Source organism: Bubalus kerabau, chromosome 3, assembly GCF_029407905.1.
Source record: "Bubalus kerabau isolate K-KA32 ecotype Philippines breed swamp buffalo chromosome 3, PCC_UOA_SB_1v2, whole genome shotgun sequence".
Taxonomy (NCBI): Eukaryota; Metazoa; Chordata; class Mammalia; order Artiodactyla; family Bovidae; genus Bubalus; species Bubalus kerabau.
In genome coordinates, this window is record NC_073626.1 from 41044399 (window position 1) to 41065840 (window position 21442).

Sequence of the window (21442 nt, forward strand, 5' to 3'; positions counted from 1 at the left end):
CTCTCAAGAGTCTTCTCCAACACCACAGTTCAAAAGCATCAGTTCTTCGGCGCTCAGCCTTCTTCACAGTCCAACTCTCACATCCATACATGACCACAGGAAAAACCATAGCCTTGACTAGATGAACCTTTTTTGGCAAAGTAATGTCTCTGCTTTTGAATATACTATCTAGGTTGGTCATAACTTTCCTTCCAAGGAGTAAGCGTCTTTTAATTTCATGGCTTTTAAATATCCAGGGACAATTAACTGTAGAACTACTGGGAGGAAGCTGGCTGAAATACAGAACTTCTGGCTTCACCACAGTCCTACTCAGAGCATTTCTTGATTTCACGGGGTTCAGGAATCTGCATTTTAAAAAAGCTCCTCAAGCAAATCGCATGAGTTTGAGCAAACTCCAAGAGATAGTGAAGGACAGGGAGGCCTGGCGTGCTGCATCCATGGGGTCTCAAAGATTCAGACACGACTGAGCCGCTGAACAACAACTGAAACTCGAGTTTCTTGGCAGAGGAGGCAGTAAGTGCCTGGAGGGGAGACGTAAACAAGAAGGGAAATAATTTCTCAGAGAAGAAAATCTTCCTTGGGAACCACTTGATGGGATCAGACAATTTCAGAACTAGAAAGAGGACCTTAGAGATGCTGAGTCTAGGCCAGAGCATCTCAACTTGTAATGTGCACAGAGATAACCTGGGGATTCTGTTCAAATGCCGCGGGTTTCAAGGACAGGGCCTGAAATCCTACATTTCTAACTAGCTCCAGGTAAGGACCACACTTTGATCAGCAAGAATTCTTCGCTCAGTCGTGTCCGACTCTGCAACCCCACGGACTGTAGCCCACCAGGCTCCTCTGTCCATAGGATTCTCCAGGCAAGAATACTGGAGTGGGTTGTTATTCCCTTCTCCAGGGCATCTTCCCAACTCAGGAATCAAACCCGGGTCTCCTGCATGGCAGACAGATTCTTTACTATCTGAGCCACTAGGGAAGCCCTTGATCAGCAAGGATTAGTATTTTATAGACAAGGATTAGTATTTTATAGACAAGGAAACTATCATTGCATCTTTTTGTGTTGCTGTTGCCTTGGAAGGCTGAGCCCATGTAGGAGCCTGCTACCAGTTGGATATGGGGAGCAAGCTGCTCTTACATGCAGACTACCAACGTGAGCCAGTCCTGGAGCTGAACTATGGTACAGATTTCTCCTTAGCACCATGGGGATGATCTGAGGAGCTACCATGTGGCTGTTCTGCCACAGTCTGTTATTTCTTACCGTCCTCACTGTACCTACCAGGTCTTCTTGGGATTCCAGGAGACTTCTGGGCAAGCATGAGATCTATTGAATACATGACTCAATGTACTCACAATGGACCCAGCCATTAGCATAGTTTTGGTCCAACGCTAGTGCAAAGACGGTATGGATTAATAAACTTAAAAATACTCCCTGATATCAGGACTGGTGAGCACTCCTTGACACAGGAAATCATGTTTCACACATTGATTAGTAAATTTAGGGAACTGATTATCCCAGAGCTGGTACAGATTCAAAAGAGCTTTCACACCCTCCCTAAAGGATGGATAAGAAGCTAGTTTACCATCCTTAATGAAAGGGGATGCTTGCGGGGAATTTCCTAACGTTTGAGGTGGAAGTCAAAGAATCTGCCCCTCCCTCTTTTCCCTATCAGTGATAGAACTCTGGAGGAGTCAACTCAATGACTGACCCAGGGGACATGATTTGTAATTGCTAATTTCCAGGTAGTGAGGAGCTACAACAGGGTATTTCAACTCAAGAAATTTATTAGCAAAAATATTACCAGAACCACCTTCCTCCACAGACATACCCACCTACCATTCACCCATTCTTTGCCTATCACCTCAAATAAAGCTTTTTTTTTTTTTTTTTTGATCACACTGCTTGGCAAGCAAATGAATCGGAGCCCCAGTCCTTTGCAGGGGAAGCAGAGTCCTCAAGTCCTAACCGGTGGACTGCCAGGGAATTCCCCAAATAAAGCATCTTTTCTTCTGGCCTCCGAACGGTTTCTGTCAGAAAGGAATGTCTCTGGGTTAGAATGCTCTGGGATCTTTCCCAAAGACACACACTTGTCTCCTTGAAACATCACATGTTACATATTTATCTTTTCCCCCTGATCCAATGACACATTTTGCCTGAGCCCTCTTATCTAGAAATGCCTCAGAGGGCACAGAATAGTGGCAGACAGAATCTCCTGGCCTTCGTAGCCCCCCTCAGAGTGAAGTCTGAAAGCTTTCCTTAGGGGCAGAGTCCAGGGAAAAGTTAATTTTGGGTTCTGGGCCTGTGGACTTGGGTTTTTGCGCCCGCGAGGAGTTGAGGGCGTGGACTGAGTAAACTTCGGAGGCCGGGAGTGGGGACGGGGGTAGGGCCTCCCTGGAGCCTCCCGGCCATTAGTAATCTGCTTTGTGAATGGAGTTAAAGGGGGAGGGGGATGCACATACTTGGAATTCCTTTATCTGGGTGGGCTCCTTCTCCACAGACTTTCAGGATGTGGGAAATGGAAGATGAAAGAAGCTGAGTTTTCAGCCTATCAGGTTACGGCGTGTAAAATGGAGAGGGAAAGCGGGGGAGGAGGGGAGAGGGAGACCAGAGAAGGCCGCTCGGGAGAGGGACCAGGGAAACCCAGTTTGGGAACTGGCCGGGGAGAGTGAGAAAGAAAGAGTGCTGGGCATGCAGATCATATTTCACATCACATCAGAGCTGTGGAATTTCCTCTCTTCTAGGGGGAGGCCTGTGAAGAGAGAAGTTGGTTTAAGGTTAGTCGGTGATGAATAATAGCCGAGAGGCGTCGGATTGAGGGTGTTACTAAGTGACTGGTGTTTACAAGCAGAGATTTTTGTGGTGGGGCAAGGGAGGTGGGAGCTGAGGCCATCTTCAGTCTGAGCTGTTAACCAGATTGTGTGACCCCAGAATGGAGTCCATGTATGGATTTTATTTGTGTCTGACCCCTGTGGTATGCAGAGCCTTGAGCTGTGGGCTGAGAAGGGGAGCGAAAGGAATGGGATGATAATTAGAAAAAGCAGGTGAGGGAATCTGGGGACCTGCGGGCACCTTGTGAGTTCTCTGTCGGGGAGTCCCCGGGGCGGACCCAGCAGGACTGTTTCTGTTTGTATCAAGCCATGTGCTCCACACCACTCAGCTGTCGTGGCCCTACTCTCTGAGGACCCTACCTCCCAAGACAGGAGTCTATTTTTAAAAATTCTATCCAGGCGCTGTCCTTTCTTGTCTGTTATGAGAGAGCACCCACCTCAGAACCTCCACCCTGAGTATGAAAGTTATGCAAGTGAGGGTAAGTGGTTCCTAAGGCCAGAGACACCTTTCATTTTTTTAGAGAAGAGTAAAAATAGTAGATGACCATCGCGTCAAGTCTGGACCGAAAACAAAATCCTGCTGTGGTAGAGACGGGCATAAAGGGTAGGGGGTGGGAACATGGAAAGAAAGTGCGTTTAGAGAAAGGAATGCTTCTTAAACCCCGATACCATCAACAGGCAATGTATTGTTCTAATAAGATGATGGGTAGAAAGTTATTAGATGGCATATAAACCACCACATACATAGATGACAAAAATATTGCTTGTTTTGGAAAAATTAGAATACAATAAATTATGCTTGTCACAAACCATACCAAGCTTCATTTAATCTTTTTCTTGTTTCAGAAAGCTGTTGGGGATTTTTCAGTCTATCAGGGTCATCATTTTCCAACATCTATTAGTGCCAATACTGTAGTTGCCTGAGTGGCTCAGTTAATAAAGATTTCTGGTTGATAGATAGCTGGCGTGGACTTTTGCACTCTTCTTTGAATGCAGCTTTGGGTTGGGAGAGGGGGAAGGGAGAGGCCACTGACTCCAGTATTCTGGCCTGGAGAATTCCACGGACCGTATATAGTCCATGGGGTCGCAAAGAATCGGACACGACTGAGCAACTTTCACTTCAACTATAACTACACTGAATGCACTTTAAAAATATCATTTTACAAACCATACACTCACATTTTTCCCTCTCCTTTCCAAACACCTTCCCCTCAGCTATTTTATAAGAAAAAGAAATATAATACTATTTCCTTTTCTTTGGATTATCTGCTCTCAGCAACCTCTCCAACATGAGCTGCAGCCGTGACTGAGCTTCCCTAATCCATGCTGTTCCTTTCTGATGTCCACAGTCATTTTCTAACTTTTTTTTTTATTTTTGCAAGGTGTATTAAATTGGGGATGGGTGCTATTACTTGAACTGGTCCTTCTGGATTTCTTAGTGGTTTCCTAAGAACAGGTAAGGGTAGTCACTCAAGAGATATTTGCTTTTGTGCCCAAGTGCAATAAGCCAGCAGCATGTTTTTCTATTGTTAGTTGAAATGAGAATTAATTTTCAAAAGTCCTATAGTCAGCTTAGTCCATCGTAACCTGCTGTTGACCTTAGTGGTGGAGGATCTAAGGGCTTGAATGTTAAAATTAGAACTGACTTTGAGTACTGGCCTTATTTACCATCTGGGCACCTTATTTTTATTTAACAAACACTTATACAGCATTTACTATGTGCCAAGCACTCTTGTAAGCTTTTTATAAACATTTGCTCGGCTAATCCTCATAGTAGTGTTATTATTATATAACGCTATTATAAAGTGTTATTATTATCCTTACTTTACAGATGAGGAATCCGACACATGGAGATGTGAAGCAGTCTGCCACTTAATGAGCAGGAGCTGACGCTTGCCTCCGGAGCACGTCCCCTATTAGGTGGGAGCTCTTTTTCTACAACCATCAGCTTGCAACCTAGGACAAGTCCTTTGGCAGTGCTGGGGGCATGTGAAGGGTGTGAGACCGGGCAGCAGGGAAGGCAGGGCCTTCCATGCGTGCAAAGTCAAAGAGCAAAGCCAGAAGGAAGGGAGAGTTCAAGGGCTGCCCCACCCCTCCCATCCCCGTGTAGTGCAACGCAGCAGGTCTCCAGCACCTTCTTACAACTTGATTCACAGTTTCAGCGCCCCACCGTTTCCGCTTCCTTGAACTGCATCTAGACACGACTCTGGTCCCCACCAGCTTCTGACCTCATTACTCATTCTGTTTACAGCGTGGCCTCACCCTTCAGGCTGCTCTGATTTCCCAGATAGGAATTTGGCTGCCCTCATTGACTATGATTCAGATTTTCGCCCCAGCCACATTGCACCAGCCCTCCTGTGTACACAGCCCCTCTGGTTAGACTGGTACCCTGACATCACCCTGCTCCTCCGTCCCTCCCTGAAACCCCTGTCATGGGTAAGGCAGGGCTCTGGGACTGTCTCCACTCCAGAGAGCGGAGGCAGGGTTAGGAAGCCCTGGAATGAAATGTGGGGGGAAATCACTGACGGGTTTGGAGCTGAGGGTGTTAAGGTGAGGAGGAGGGCTTCTGAGGAAGGTGAGGAGGCCGTGCAGAACAGAGGGGAAGGCCGGAGGCAGGGGCGTCCGTGAACAGATGAGGGACAGACGAGGAACGCCTGAGGTGACGTGCCCGGTGGATACGGTAGACACATGACCTCACAACACTTGGTCATTGCCTGAATGTGAAGGGCAGGAGGCTGGGGAGGCTCAGGCACTGTGATGCTCCCAGGTTTCTCATCAGAAGCTTCTGGAAAGCTGATGCCTCAACCCACAGTAATGAGGTAGTTGTGAAGCAGAAGAACCCAGAATAGTGCCTGGTGATTTTTCTTTTTTGTGCGTGGGGGAGGGGTGGGTTGTGCTGCATGTCACGCAGGATCTCATTTCCTGGACCGGGGATTGAACCTGTGCCCCCTGCGGTGGAAGTATACCGAGTCCTAACCACTGGTCTGCCAGGGAACTCCCAGTGCCTGGTAATTGATTATAGATTCAAGAAGTGTTTACAAGGACTTCCCTGGAGGTCCAGAAGTTAAGAATCTGCCAGGGCAGGTGTCATGAATTCCATTCCTGGTGGTCCAGTGGTTTATGAATCCGCCAGTGCAGGGGACATGAGTTCCATCCCTAATCCAGAAAGATCCTACATACTGCTGAGCAACTAAGCCCATGAGCCACAACTACTGAAGTTCGTGGCAGTGCCCTAGAGCCCAGGGTCTGCAATAAGAGAGTAGTCTCTGCTCACTGCAACTAGAGAAAGTTCGCAGGCAGCAAAGAACCCCCAGCAAGCGCAGCCAAAAAATAAATAAATATTTTTTTTTTAAAAAAGAAAGGATTAAAGCTTTGCTATAAAATGAAGGGGAAAAAATGTTGACAGAATATATTTATGCTGGATCTCCAGATACTGTCATTTAAATATTAATGTCCCATGGAGAGAGAAAACCAAGAGCCTTGAACACATCTTAAGGGAAAGAGGAAAAACTGGTGGGAAGAGGCTGAGGAGGGGTAAAAGCTGGGAAGGAGGTGTTTGCTGTTTGAGTGCACCCGTCTGGGACACTGAGAGAGGAGCCCAGAAGCAAAGCCCATGTTTACCTTTAGTGCAGTTCATCTAGAACTTCCCTGTGTCAGGAGAGGTGAGGATGGAGGGGTACCAAAGCAGAGGGAGAGGCAGGGTCGACAGCCGACTGATCTAGGGGACAGCCTTCAGTCAATCACTGATGCAGGAGTCTGGGGGGCGCTGAGGGTGCCCCAGAGGGAGACCCACAGAGCACTGGGTGGGACTGGCGGGGACAGTGAGGCTCACTGAGCAGGCCATGGCAGTGGTTGCCGTTGTCTTTCCAGATCCGTTCCTTACAGTTGAAGTAGACAGCTAGCCTGTGGTCCCTCCCAACTCTAGAGAAATCCACTGCTATCTGATTACTCAGTTATTTCAGCCTCCTCCTCCTGCGTCACTTCATTTTCCGTCGGCTGTCTCCTTGCCGTCACCCAGTTAATCCTTCTCTCTTACCCATGGTAATTTTTCCTTTTCATCTCTCTCTTCTCCCTAAAAACTTTGGCTGGAATTAAAAATGGTCCTCCAAAGAGGGAAAAACTCATTTTTCAAACAATGTTTTGTCCATGTTTGATCACATACTTGTTTTTCATATGTCTCATCTTTTAACCCTGAAGTATGAATTGTTGGGAACCCAAGGACTGTGTCAGGCTCCGAGAAGGTGTTGTATTAATGAGTACGCTGAGCCTTCCCTATAGATCACAGTTTGATTGATGGAGACGATAGTCCCAGCAGTCACCGTTTATTTGTCCCATGCTAGGTGCTGTGTTAATTGCTTTCTATTCGTTCTCACTGAATCCTCACAGCGACCCTGTCAATCACACATCAACCTATCCCCATTGGACAAATGAGGAAATTATGTGTCCAGTTAAAGCTGTGAGTGTTGGTTCCAAGCTGACATTTATTGAGCACTCACTACACTCCAGAGTCTGTACCCGTGCTTCATACTGAATCCTCAAATACCATGAGGTAATTATTCTTACGATCCTCATCTTCCAGGTCAGGAAGCTGGCTCCAGGAGGTTAAATAACTTGCAAATATCACACTGCCAGGAAGCAGTGGAACCAAGGTTGTCACCATGGGACTCCTAGTCTCTGCTCTTTGACCACCGAATTTAGTTGCTGAAATACCAAAAGAACCTCTGTGCAATTTGGTTTTACCCCTGCAGTGATCCCGGGGAAAGATCCTCGGGACAGCATTGTATTGAGGTTATGAGGTAAACTGTCTACAGAGAACCCCGGTGGCAGGAGAGGGCTGGGAGGACGAAGTGGTTAATGTCTGAGAAAGGAAGTGCAGAAGCTGCGAGTGGAGTCAGCAAAGCCTCTGTGCGTGTCCTGGAAATGCAAACAGCCCTCGGCTTGGCTTCCCCAGGACTGGCCTCGGGTGGCTGGCGGGAAGCCTGCTGGAAGGGAAGCCCCGGCCGGCCGAGGGAGCAGCCGAGGGACCCTGGAGCCGTGGCTTCCCTCTCTCTGACCTTTAGCTTGCGCTGATGAATTGGCAGCAACTGTGTGACATCAGGGAGACATTTTCTTCTCCGTGAGCTCAGAGCTTCCATTTAAAAATTCCTCGGTCACAAGACGGAGGTTGCAGAAGCCCGGGCACACTTGTGGGGGCGGCAGGTGATTGTGCACTTGCTCCGAATCTTCCACAAGTCTGCATAATCCCAGGGATTCCGGGCAGCCTTGGGGACGGCCATGTAAGGTGCGATCGCTGGCCTGATTTATCCTGTCGCGCTGCCAGCTCCTAGGGGCCCTTCAGGGACTGGCCACACCAGGCAGGCGCCTGGGAGCTACCGGCCTCCTCTGGCAGTTTCTTCCGTGTGCCCGATCTCTTGTCCTTACCCCTGCCGAAAACGAGCACTGGGTTGAAATTAAGTGAGTTCAAGTGTTCTCCAAGCATGTTTTTGCTTGACTCGTGTGTGTGAGATGGGGTATGTACGTGTGGGTGTATTTGGTGGGGGAGGGGTGGGGGCAGTGAGTAATCTGACCTCTAAAATTTCAGGGTGATAGAGGGGAATCGTTATTTTAATACAGCAAAGATCGGAGTTGAAGGGAACTTAGAAATCTAAATACGGCAAGCCCCCATTTTACAGAAGAGGAAACTAAGCTCAGAAAGGGAAAGCAACTTGCCCACAGCTTCACATCTCGTTAGTGGCAGGGGCAGGACTAAGAACTGTGTCCTTGGGCAGATTAATCTTTCTCCGGGCCTCAGTGCCTTCACTGATGAAATGACACAGTGGGATTTGATGATGTTCAAGATTTCCTCCAGATCTTAAAATGTAAAACCATAACTGGGTGACTGTCCCAGGCTCCCTGGGGGATCCTAGCGGAGCAGGGTCCTAAACAAGACAGGATGCATGCTAGGAAGGTGGGAATGGTTAAATGACTTCGGGCCAGGTGATTTCATCACCTCTAACACCACCTCTCCCTTCAGTCCCTCCCCTTGCCCTTGTCTGGAGACCAGCATTCGTCCTCCAGTAGCCGCGCTCCCTTTTCAACCCACAGATATACATATTCTCTGATTTCTGCTAATTTACTGGACCAGTGTTACTCCAGCTTATGTGTCTGTAGCTTTCCTACTGCCTTTCATTGAGGCATCACTCACTGAGCAAAGGACTCCATACTTCACATGATCACATTTAATCCCCTTCCCTCTATCCTCTGATTTAGGTTATCTCATTATGTTGATGATAAAATCAAGGTTCATGGATTTCGCTACTTGCACATTCTAGTAACTAGTAAGTGGTGAATCTCTAAAGTGACTCAAGTCTGACTAGAGACTTAAGCTTCATTTCTTATACTACGCCTCCTGCGTGGCCCACCCCACACCCCCTAACATTGCCTGTCTGGCTGCCCTGAGGCTGTGACTGTGGCCTCTAAGTTCATCTGGATATGATAGGTGCTAAACTTCCAGACGTTCAAGCTGGTTTTAGAAAAGGCAGAGGAACCAGAGATCAAATTGCCAACATCTGCTGGATCATCGAAAAAGCAAGAGAGTTCCAGAAAAACATCTATTTCTGCTTTATTGACTATGCCAAAGCCTTTGACTGTGTGGATCACAATAAACTGTGGAAAATTCTGAAAGAGATGGGAATACTAGACCTGCCTCCCGAGAAACCTGTACGCAGGTCAGGAAGCAACAGTTAGAACTGGACATGGAACAACAGACTGGTTCCAAAGAGGAAAAAGAGTACGTCAAGGCTGTATATTGTCACCCTGTTTATTTAACTTATATGCAGAGTACATCATGAGAAACGCTGGGCTGGAAGAAGCACAAGCTGGAATCAAGATTGCCGGGAGACATATCAATAACCTCAGATATGCAGATGACACCACCCTTATGGCAGAAAGTGAAGAGGAACTAAAGAACCTCTTGATGAGAGTGAAAGAGGAGAGTGAAAAAGTTGGCTTAAAGCTCAACATTCAGAAAACGAAGATCATGGAATCTGGTCCCATCACTTCATGGGAAATAGATGGGGAAACAGTGTCAGACTTTATTTTTTTGGGCTCCAAAATCACTGCAGATGGTGACTGCAGCCATGAAATTAAAAGACGCTTACTCCTTGGAAGAAAAGTTGTGACCAACCTAGATAGCATATTCAAAAGCAGAGACATTACTTTGCCAACAAAGGTCCGTCTAGTCAAGGCTGTGGTTTTTTTCCAGTGGTCATGTATGGATGTGAGAGTTGGACTGTGAAGAAAGCTGAGTGCTGAAGAATTGATGCTTTTGAACTGTGGTGTTGGAAAAAATTCTTGAGAGTCCCTTGGACTGCAAGGAGATCCAACCAGTCCATTCTGAAGGAGATCAGCCCTGGGATTTCTTTGGAGGGAATGATGCTGAAGCTGAAACTCCAGTACTTTGGCTACCTCATGCAAAGAGTTGACTCATTGGAAAAGACTCTGATGCTGGGAGGGATTGGGGGCAGGAGGAGAAGGGGACGACAGAAGATGAGATGGCTGGATGGCATCACTGACTCGATGGACGTGAGTCTGAGTGAACTCCGGGAGTTGGTGATGGACAGGGAGGCCTGGCGTGCTGTGATTCATGGGGTCGAGAAGAGTCGGACATGACTGAGCAACTGAACTGAACTGAATAAGACTAAGGTCATTGGTGGGACTTCCCTGGTGGTTCAGTGGCTAAGACTCTGCTCTCAATGAAGGGGCCAGGGTTTGACTCCTGGTCAGGGAAATAGATCCCATATGCCCCAGCTAAAGATCCTGCTTGGTAAAACTTAAGACCCGGCACAGTCAAATTAATTAATTAAAGAGATTAAAGTTATTGGCTTTATTCTTGTAAAGACCTAATCTTTGTCCTATATCAAAACCACAGACTGTATGTACCCTTGAATTTGACCCGTCGTCTCACAATGAATAGTTGGGATTGGGACTCAGTGTAGAGAAGAGTGAGGATCCTTCATATCTTTTTATTGGACAAAAATGTGAGCAAACAGTTATCATTTTGTTCCTCTGATCTTTCTATGAGCTAAAGAGAATGTAAGCCCACCAAGTCATTATCATTGATAAATTACGTCACAAGAGTTGATTTTGTAAAAGTTTCCTAGAGTGGCAGTTGGAGCACTCATGTGTAACTGAATTCTGTAGTTTGGGTATTAAAACTCTTTTCTGACCTCGATGAGTCATGTTCCTGTGTCATCTCCAGCTGACCAGCAGGTCACATGAGGTGGCGTGGACTCAGCAGCTGAAAATGCAGTAATACCCTGTTAGGCTCCAGGGATCCTCCAGGAGTGGTGATTCTTCTCAAACAAGTGTTGGCAAGAGTCTGAGGGTTGAGAAGCTCGGTGGGTAGGTTTGGGTGTGAACTATGCTGGTACCCTCAGGGACAAGCCATTCCATTGCACATTCTTTGTTCATTCCTTCCCTAAACACCTACTAAGCACCCTTATGGGCAGGTTAGATCTGGGACTGCGTTGGCCACTGAGAATTCCAAAACTGATAATCAAGAAGTTAACATTCTAACTGGAGGCCACCATGTACACAAGCAGTATTATACAATGTGAGAAATGCCATCAAAGCACTGTGGTCTCTTAATGGAGGAATAGTTTTGCTGGGTTGGGGGGGTGCGGGAGTGGGAGTGGGGGTGGGGACTGCTCAAGGAAGCTGTCCTCTGAGCCATATCCTTAGATATGAGGAGAGGACAGTACATTCCAGACCCAGAGAGGAGCTGGAGCAAAGTGCAAAGGCTGGTGTGAGCACACCTGGGTCGGGGGGTTTGGAGCAGGTTCCACAGAGAGCCACGTAGTCTTTTTATGCAAAGAACAGCTTTTGCACGTGTCAGCCCATCTCATAACCATCAGCAAAGCTCACATGTATAGAACTGTGTGCCGGGCAGTCTGCGTAGTGCCTTCCTCAATTCTTTTCTTTTTTCTTTTTTTAAAAAATTAATTTATTTTTAAACTGGAGGCCAATTCTTTTTTAATACAAGAACTCTAAGAAGTAGGGATTATTCACACTATTATTACAGGTCAGGTTTAGAGTTCTCTCTACAAGGGAACTAACCCTGGTTAGGAAGCATCTGTGATCTTAAACCCTGCACTCCATTCCTACCTTTTTTTTTTTTTTGGAGGGGGGCACTTTTTTCTTACCCCTGGTGGCTCAATCGGTAAAGAAACTGCCTGCAATGCAGGAGACCATGATTCAATCCCTGGGTTGGGAAGATCCCCGAGAGAAGGGAACGGCAACCCACTCCAGTATTCTTGCCTGGAGAATTCCGTGGACAGAGGAGCCTGGTGGGCTACAGTCCATGGGGTCGCAAAGAGTCAGACACGACTGAGCAACTAACACTTTTTTCTTAAGTGTACACGCACATCCAGGCCACCACCTGTCCAAGGGGGCACTCTTGGTGTGTGCCCAACACACAGCAAGGCCAAACAAGCCAAAACAGAGTTTGGAGCAGAGAAAGTTTATTGCAGGGAGTATGGCCCAAGCTCTACAAAACTCATCGTTCCCTGAAGGATTTTGGCAAAGCATTTTTAAAAGCCAGGTGAACCGGGAGTGGGTCGAAGGATATGTGATCAGCTTGTGCACAGTTCCCTGATTGGCTGATGATGAAGTAACAGGGTGGTATCACAGGGGTTAACACTATCAGTCCTTAGGCTCCAGGAGGCCTGGGGCTATGTATATGCTCCTGGTTATCAAGAACTTAACATGTTCCATTTGGTGGGGGGTTTTCACGTCTGTAAAACAACTCAGGGAATGTGCATCAACTACTGTTATCTAGGTACTTCAGAGAGGAGATTGAAAGCAGGAGAAGGGGACAGCAGAGGATGAGATGGTTGGATGACATCACCAACTCAATGGACATGAGTTTGAGCAAGCTTTGGGAGTTGGTGATGGACAGGGAAGCCTGACTTGCTGCAGTCCATGGGGTCCCAAAGAGTGGGACAGGACAGAGTGACTGAACTGAAAGCAGAGGAGTGGGGAAGGCCTCTCCTGGAAAGGCCGGGTTCAGTCCTCCTCTGTTACACTGGGAGGTCACCCATTTGGCCTAGACCTATCTCTCCACAGTGTTCCAGCAAGTCATTTCTGCATAAACCAAAACAAGCCTGAAGTTTCATTTGTTACTTTTCTCCATGAGAAATTGAAACTTAAAGAAGAACCAAAACATACCCATAAGAGTCTTATTGTGCCCCTGCTACTGCTCTAGGCATATGCCTTGAGACAATGTTAGCAAAGCTGTGGTTATTATAGGAAAGTGGTCTTTTAAATATGTATATGGGGGGAGGGTTCAATGGGGGGGTGCTACAGATGGATGTTAAGTAGGTTCAGATTTTGGAGAGCTTTAAATGCCATTTAGGTAGCTGGAATTTCATCTTGCGGTGATGTGAAGAAAAAGGGGAGGGAGAGGGTGCCTGCTGTGCCCAGGCACTCAGCTAGCATACACCTCTTCACAGCCCAACTTGGTGAGCAGTGAAAGTTTTTGAGTGGAGCTTGGATACACTCAGTTTAAGAAGATAAACCTGTATTGGATGCCTGATAAATTGGAAGGGAAACAGTTTAGGAGTGGAGATTCCATTGGAGAAGGGATAGTAAAATCTGGGGGTGAGGGATGGGAAATTAGTGCCTGAATTATGGTGATGGTGATAATGAACTGAAACAGGACATTGATTTATAAAGATGCTAACACATGAGAAACAATTTTATAAATAAATTCTGATTCTGAAACATTTAAAAAATAAAATCAATTTTCCAAATTTGGTTCTTAGATATTTGTTGTTTTCTTTCTTTTTTTAAAATTTTACCGTGGGCCCTATTTGCATGGCTACAATACATTCTCTTGCAAATCTTTTCTTTGAGTGCACTTGTGGCCTGCACCTGAAAGAAACTCACAAGCTTGCATCTGAGTCTAAACTTAGCCCCCTACCGACTTGGAGAAGAATCTAAACTTGGCAAAATGCCTCCATCTCCCTTCCAGCAGCAGTCTTAAAAAGTAGTTCTCTTCCTCCACCCCCCCTCCCCCCCAACTAATGAACTATATCTAATAGCCTCTCTTTAGAGAGTCCTTTGAGAAAGAGATGGCGTTTGTTTTTGACCTCATTATCCATTTCAGCCTGTCCTTGATGAAAATAATCGCCCCTTAGGCAGGTACATTCCTCACATGCCGCTCTCGGCTGGCGGCTGAGACGTTGTTAACCCCGGCGACCATGGGAAAATGCTGCTGTCGGCCTCGGAGAGTCTAAAGGGAGTTGGCGCAAGATAACAAGGGGTGAAGAGGTCAGAGTGGAAGCCCCTTTCATCTTTTCAGGCTGTTTCCAACCCAGACAAAGGTTGCCGTCCAGGGGTGCAAGGCCCACGCGGCTTTATTTTACGGTCTGGCTCTGGAAGGGGGTTGGGAGGGCTTTGCGGTATCTGGATATTGTTTTGGAGGCGAATGCCTGGGTCCCGGGAAGTCCTCGACTCCTGGGGGAATGCTAAGTGGAAGGAAGGGCAGGCAGCCCCCGCGTCGGCGGAAGAGACCACCCAGCTCCTCAAAGCAAGAGTGTGAAGGGTTTGAATGGAATGAGAGGTCCTGCAGGATTTATCATTCAGAGACAGTGAGATTAAGGGTGTGAGGCTGCTTAGCGGCTTCGCATCGCGGTGGCTCCTGGATTTGCAGCAGGAGAGGAAAGGGCTGGGGGTGGGAGGTGGTGGGGGTGAGGATAGGGAGGTGGGAGATGGGGGGATAAGGAAAGGGGGGTGGGAGGTGGGGGGTGAGGATAGGGGGGTGGGTGGGTGAGGGGCGTGGTGGGAGCAGGGGGCGGAGGGGTTGGATGGAGAGGTGAAGGGAGGATCCAGATTTCCTCCAAGCTTGTTCACTCACTCGCTTTGTGACTTTGAACAAGTCACTTGTCCATTTTGTGAAATGAAGCGACTGGAAGGATACCAGAAGTGCCTCAAGAGACTGCATTGGAATAACAGGGGTTCCGCTGCCCCACCTCCTGCCCCATAGGCTTTTTCAGCTTGTGTGTTTTCAGTAATTGAAAGTCAACTACTCTCAGTCCCACCAAAATCCCCGCGCCTCGCTCCCCAAAACCCCATACAATAATGATTGGGGTGGATTTCCCTTTGAACTTATTTCTAATATATATACTCTGTGTGTGTGTGTGTGTGTGTGTGTGTCTGTGTGTTAGTTGCTCAGCTGTGTCCAACTCTTTGCAACCCGCCAGGCTCCTCTGTCCATGGACTTCTCCATGGCAAGAATACTGGGGTGGGTAGCTGCTGTTCCCTTCTCCAGGGGATCTCCTCAACCCAGGGATCAAATGCAGGTCTCTGTATTCCAGGCAGATTCTTTACCGTCTGAGCCACTGGGGAAGCCCATATATACTATATATAATATATACTTACCTCTCCATAGTGCGCCTACAATTTTGCATCGTGGTTTTCTTCCCCCAGTAAATTCACAGTGCTGGATATCTTTTGTTTGCCCCTGCAGATTTTCTCCCAGTAGCCTGCACCCTGCTCTGTGTCCCTAGAAGGCTGTTGTGTGCTCCTTTGCCCTCCTCTGGCTTCTGACTGGGTTGGAGGGATGTTTCCTCTCTGCCTCACTCCCTTCCAGGTCCCCGCTGTCTAGCTCAGTCCCTCTATCAAACGCACAGGTCCTGTCTGTGAATGTTCTCCGTGTTCCAGTGGGCCCCACTTACCCCTTCAGGTCAAGCCTGGAAGTAGACACAGCTCCCTCTGCTTTTCCAGTACTGCCCAAACTTTTGTAAATTCCCCTTCATTCAACTCTCTTTAAATTTTCCAGTTTTGGGTGTGTCAGTTTTCCTGCTGAGACTGTCAAGTACAAATATATTATTTGTACTTTCCAGACTCCCACACATAATCTGTGTGGACTATAGCTGCACAGCAGTGTGTTGAATAGATATATATTGCTGTGTTGTTCAGTTGCTAAGTTGTGTCTGACTGCGACCTCATCAACAGGAGCACGCCAGGCTCCTCTGTCCTCCCAGAGTCTGCTCAGATTCTTGTCCATGAGTCAGTAATGCTATCTAATCATCTTATCCTCTGCTGCCCCTTTCTTCTTTGGCCTTCAGTCTTTCCCAACATCAGAGTCTTTTCCAAAGAGCTCTTGGCATCAGGTAGCCAAAGTTTTGGAGCTTCAGCTTCAGCAGCAGTCCTTCCAATGAATATTCAGGGTTGATTTCCTTTAGGATAAACCTGTTTGATCTCCTTGCAGTCCAAAGGACTCTCTCAAGAGTCCATCATTCACTGCAATTTGAAAGCATCAATTCTTTTGAAAGCATCATTCAGCCTTCTTTATGGTCCAACTCACACCCATCTGTAACTACTGGAAAAATCATAGCTTTGACTATACGAACCTTTGTTGGCAAAGTGATCTCTCTCCTTTTTAATACGCTATCTAGGTATGTCATAGCTTTCCTTGAAGGAGCAAGTGTCTTTTAATTTCATGGCTGCAGTCACCATCCACAGTGATTTTGGAGCCCATATATGGTATATATACATATACCATAATTCATTTGAATTGTGGTGTTGGAGAAGACTCTTAAGAGTCCCTTGGACTGCAAGGACATCCAACCAATCCATTCTAAAGGAGATCAGTCCTGGGTGTTCTTTGGAAGGACTGATGCTAAAGCTGAAACTCCAATACTTTGGCAACCTCATGCAGAGTTGACTCATTGGAAAAGACTCTGATGCTGGGAGGGATTGGGAGCAGGAGGAGAAGGGGACGACAGAGGATGAGATGGCTGGATGGCATCACCGACTCAATGGACGTGAGTTTGGGTGAACTCCGGGAGTTGGTGATGGACAGGAAGGCCTGGCGTGCTGCAATTCATGGAGTCACAAAGAGTCAGACACAACTGAGCGACTGAACTGAACTGAACTGATTCCCTTATTTAATATGCTTCCTGTTTCTTCAGTATCAAAATCTCAGTGAACGACTCTTTCTGCCCGCTTCTGATGCCTATGTCAGAAGCTTTCTCTATCTCCTTTATGCTTTAATAAAACTTTATTACACAAAAAAAAAAAAAAAAAAAAAAAAAAAAAATCTCAGTGAACTACTCCCCAGACAAGAAACCATTGTTTCTTTTATTTTAAAAAAAAAAAAAATTTATTTATTTGTATTTGCTTGCACTGGGTCTTCTCGGGCTTCCTCTAGTCGCAGGGAGCAGGGCTACTCTTCCTTTCGATGCATGGAGAGAGAAGCGCTGCGTTGGCTTCTCTTGTTGCAGAGCACAAGCTCTAGGGTGTGTGGGCTTCAGTACTTGTGGTGCAGGGGCTTTAGCTGCAAATTACTAAGTAATACAGCTAGAAATTCAAAGACAGAGGAGGGATGGAGATGAGGGATGGTTAGTTCGAAGAGGCCTGCTGGCAGGCAGGTCCCAGGATCAGGCTGTCTAATTGTCACCCTGGTTGATTTATCATCATCAGAAGTGGGCCTCATCTGATTTTGTTTGATTAGTATATAAAATAAGAATGCCAGTTTAGCTTACAAAGAGAAAAATGCCTATCAGCTACATCTGAACCTTTGCGTCAGTATGTCCGGCATGTTATGTCCAAGCAGAAGCCAGGTGGTAAATGGAGTAATATTTGGGGAGCACCAATTTTTCTGCAAGGAATGATCAGATGACTTGAAAGCTTAAGGGCACCAGGCTGGCTATCCAAACTCACTCATCGACAATAGGGATGACCTTGCCTGTGGGCCTTAATATTCCAAGTCTGTTGGCCAAGACTCCCTTTCTTATGCCCTGATAGAGCTCAGGTGTGCACTGTCAACCTAAACCTTTGTTAAGCTGCCTTTCCTTGCCCTTGCCCTTTCCTTTAAGGGATGATTTACAATCAACAACCTGAGCAAAAATCCTGTTAAATTGTTAAATCTTGTTAAATGCAGATTTGGATTTAGTAGGTCTGGGGTGGGGCCTGGGTATTTGCAGTTTTAATGGATACCAAAATACCTTCAACCTAGTCCTCTAAGCCACTGAGTCCTTCAAAAGAATGTCTTTCTTATCTCTAATCCCCATTTCTTGGTAATTTATAATTTAATATTCAGATGGGCAATGTTTCAGACCCTGGATGAGGAGCTGGCACTTTGTGGTAACTCCCTAAAGCAGCAGGGGGAGAGCTCTGAGCAGGTGGGACCCCCCACCTGGGGGTGGAAGGACTGAAGATTGACTGGCTCCAGCTTTGTGGTTTCTTGCTACTTCTCCTCACCCAGAAGCTGCAGACCAGCAACTCACCCTTCACTTTCATTTAAAGAAGGAAAATCTAATTTCCCCTTTTTACAGAGAAAGCAAAACAAAACATATGTTTTTGTGAAATGACTTATATTGAGCCTTCAAAGTCAATCCCCTCATAATTTTTAATGAAGAGTTGAATCAGTTCAGTTCAGTCGCTCAGTCCGACTCTTTGCGACCCCATGGACTGCAGCACGCCAGGCTTCCCTGTCCATCACCAGCTTCCAGAGCTTGCTCAAACTCATGTCCATCGAGTCTGTGATGCCATCCAACCATCTTATTCTCTGTCGTACCCTTCTCCTCCTGCCTTCAATCTTTCCCAGCATCAGGGTCTTTTCTAAGGAGCCAGTCCTTCACATCAGATGGCCAAAGTATTGGAGCTTCAGCTTCAGCATCAGCCTTTCCAATGAAAAGTTGAATACCATCAAGAAATTAATCACAAGTATATTATTAACACTTCTTCAACTTTTAAAAATATATGCTGCTGCTGCTGCTAAGTTGCTTCAGTCATGTCCGACTCTGTGCGACTCCATAGACGGCAGCCCACCAGGCTCCCCCGTCCCTGGGATTCTCCAGGCAAGAACACTGGAGTGGGTTGCCATTTCCTTCTCCAATGCATGAAAGTGAAAAGTGAAAGTGAAGTCGCTCAGTCCGACTCTTAGAGACCCCATGGACTGCAGCCTACCAGGCTCCTCCATCCATGGGATTTTCCAGGCAAGAGTACTAGAGTAGGGTGCCATTGCCTTCTCCAAATTATTTGAATACCCACAAGCTGATCCTTTCAACAACATTGGAAGGTAGAGTAGGCATTAGCATCTCTTTCCCAAAAAATTAATTTTGATATTTATATATCTTCAGCTGCTTTGGGTCTTAGTTATGGCACATGGGCTTAGTTGCCCTGTGGCCTTTGGGATCTTGGTTCCCAGGCCAGGGATGAAACCCACATTCCCTGCATTGCAATTAACCACTGGACCACCAGGGAAGTTCCTATTATCTCTTTTTAAATCTCCATTTTCTAGATAAAACAGCTTCAGAGAGGTCAAGTGACATATCCAGGTTCAACCAGCTACTCAGTGAGAAAGCCTAGGTTCAGAGCTTTATTTTTCCCCTCTGTACAACATAGTGATTCAATATTTTTATACATTACAAAATGATTACCACGAAAGGTCTAGATACCATCTGTCATCATTCAGAGTTATTACAGTATTATTGACTATATTCCCTATGCTGTCCATTACATTCCTGTGACTTACTTATTTTATAACTGGAAGTTTGTACATCTTAATCTCTTTCACCTATTTAACTCAGCCTTCCATCCACCTCCCCTCTGGCAACCAACGACCAGTTTGTTCTCTGTTTCTTAGCGTCTGGATTCAAAGGTTTTAGATGCTCAGCAGGCATTCAACAACTGTCACTTTGTGTACTATCTGCCCCCATCCCTGACATGCATACCACATTTGCCCGCAAAATGGTTAAAAATTACCCAAGGACCCGGAGCTGGGAGCAGACTTGGGACTCAGACCTGTATTTTCCCTCTTCGCCTGGGTCATTTGTCTTCTTGACTTTTACCTTAAAAGAACTGCAGCAGTTGCTGCTTCTCCCTCCAGGTTCAAGTGGTGTGACTCTGCAAATCCTCACTGCCTCTGTGCCCACCTGGACTTTTCCCACCACACATTTGAATCAGTGCCAGAGCATCTCTCCAGGGTCTTCTGACTAGAACGTGATGGAGCCCTACTATGTGCCAGGCCTTGTGCCAAGTTTTGAGGGTAGGGAGGACATGCCCTCAAGGCCCTTTAGGGTGACAGGAGAGCAGATACAGGTCTCTGCAGCGGTGCGAGGAAACCGCGGTGACGCGCAGGGACTGAGGGGGAGGTGGCAGGCTGCTCCTTCCCATTGGTCTTCTGGCTGTCGATTCTCTCCCTTCACAGGCACTTAGCGTTCTCTGTGTTCCCTGTGTTCCCTACTAATTTCAGCTTGGCGATGATTTTTATTTTTGTTTATCGAGATATAGTTGATTTACAGTGTTGTGTTAGTCTCAGCCTGGCATTTATTGTCCTCTGTTATCCGGGCCCTGCATTTTGCTGTTCCCCAGGACAATCCTCTGTACCCTTGCAGCTTCCTGCTGACTGGCCCAGGCATCTGCCTATGACCTAGTCAAAGAATCATAGCAATGACCTTAGCCCTACTTACTGCTTGACTGCATCACCCCCTTCAAGCACTATTTCATGTTATTTTTTAAAATTTACTTATTTTGTTGATATGTTCTCTTTTTATTTTTATTCAGTATAAATTTGGTTTTTTTTTTGGCCAAGAGGCATGCAGGATCTTAGTTCCCCGACCAGGAATCGAACCTGTGTCCCCTGCAGTGGAAGCCCAGAGTTTTAACCACTGGACCGCCAGGAAGTCCCTCATTTCTTTCATATAATCCTCATAACTCATTGTGGTATGTATCATCGTCCTCATTTTGTAGATAAGAAAACTAAGGTTCAGACAGCCTAAATAACTTGCCCAAGTCACACAGCTAGAGCATGACTAAATAGAATTCACCACCCCCCACTTCAGGTCAAACCCAAAGTCATCCCACTCTCACTGTCTACTCTACAGAGATAAGGAGTGGGAAAGTGGCATATGTAAGTGGTTAGTAATCTTTTCTCACTCTTGCTGCTCCCACATCTGAAATACTCACTTTCTCCTTCAGAGATCTCAGTGTCACACTTCCTCGGAACAGCTCAGAAACCCTCCGTCACCTCGAGTTCCCTCACTTGTTGCTTGCTCCCTGTATACCATGTGATCATAAACGGCTTAAGCTTCCATTGCCTCGGAATCGTTCTCTAGTGATTTCATGGAGGTGCGTCTGAGCCTGACTACAAACTACTATGCCGACTTGATAGACGGCCAACATCCATAATAATAACTAACAATGAGTGTGGCTGAGAATGGAGACAGTCTTTCAGAACAGCAGCAGAGGCATTCAGAAGGCCTGACCATGTCATCAGTACGGTCATATCTCTGGGCTACGGTTTCCTCATCTGTCAAGTGCAGGGCCTCCATCTAGATGTTCTTCAGTCGAGAAATAATTATTGAGCTCCCCCCACACACCAGGCAGGCCTCTAGGCACCAGGGGTAAAACACAAAATCTTTGCTTTCATTCTAGCAGACGGAGACAACAGACGTAAATATGTGAAGGGTATATGATGTCAGATGGTGGTTAAGTGTGGTGGAGAAATAGAAAGCAGGGAAGGGGGAAAGGAAATGCCAAGGAATGACATTATCTGACTTGAATTTTAAAAGGCTCACTAGCTGTTGGTGGAGAATTGACTGTAATAAGATAAGTGAATGAGCAG

The 21442-nt window shown here is 46.5% G+C and overlaps 3 long non-coding RNA genes across 4 annotated transcripts; 1 reads left to right on the plus strand and 2 right to left on the minus strand.

The window, feature by feature from the left end:
- Positions 1–1877: 1877 nt before the first annotated feature.
- Positions 1878–4995, minus strand: LOC129645960 (uncharacterized). The gene is made up of 3 exons (XR_008711607.1): positions 4654–4995; positions 2461–2750; positions 1878–2028 (listed from the first exon to the last, which is right to left on the minus strand). It is a non-coding gene; the product is annotated as an uncharacterized LOC129645960 (long non-coding RNA).
- LOC129645961 (uncharacterized) lies at positions 2647–20882 on the plus strand. Of its 2 annotated transcripts, XR_008711608.1 has the most exons (4): positions 2647–2775; positions 4661–4749; positions 20413–20541; positions 20797–20882. It is a non-coding gene; the product is annotated as an uncharacterized LOC129645961 (long non-coding RNA). The 2 variants fall into 2 exon arrangements; XR_008711609.1 differs by lacking the exons at positions 20413–20541; positions 20797–20882 and adding an exon at positions 9079–11457.
- LOC129645963 (uncharacterized) lies at positions 18174–20892 on the minus strand. The gene is made up of 2 exons (XR_008711611.1): positions 20785–20892; positions 18174–18497 (listed from the first exon to the last, which is right to left on the minus strand). It is a non-coding gene; the product is annotated as an uncharacterized LOC129645963 (long non-coding RNA).
- Positions 20893–21442: the final 550 nt, after the last annotated feature.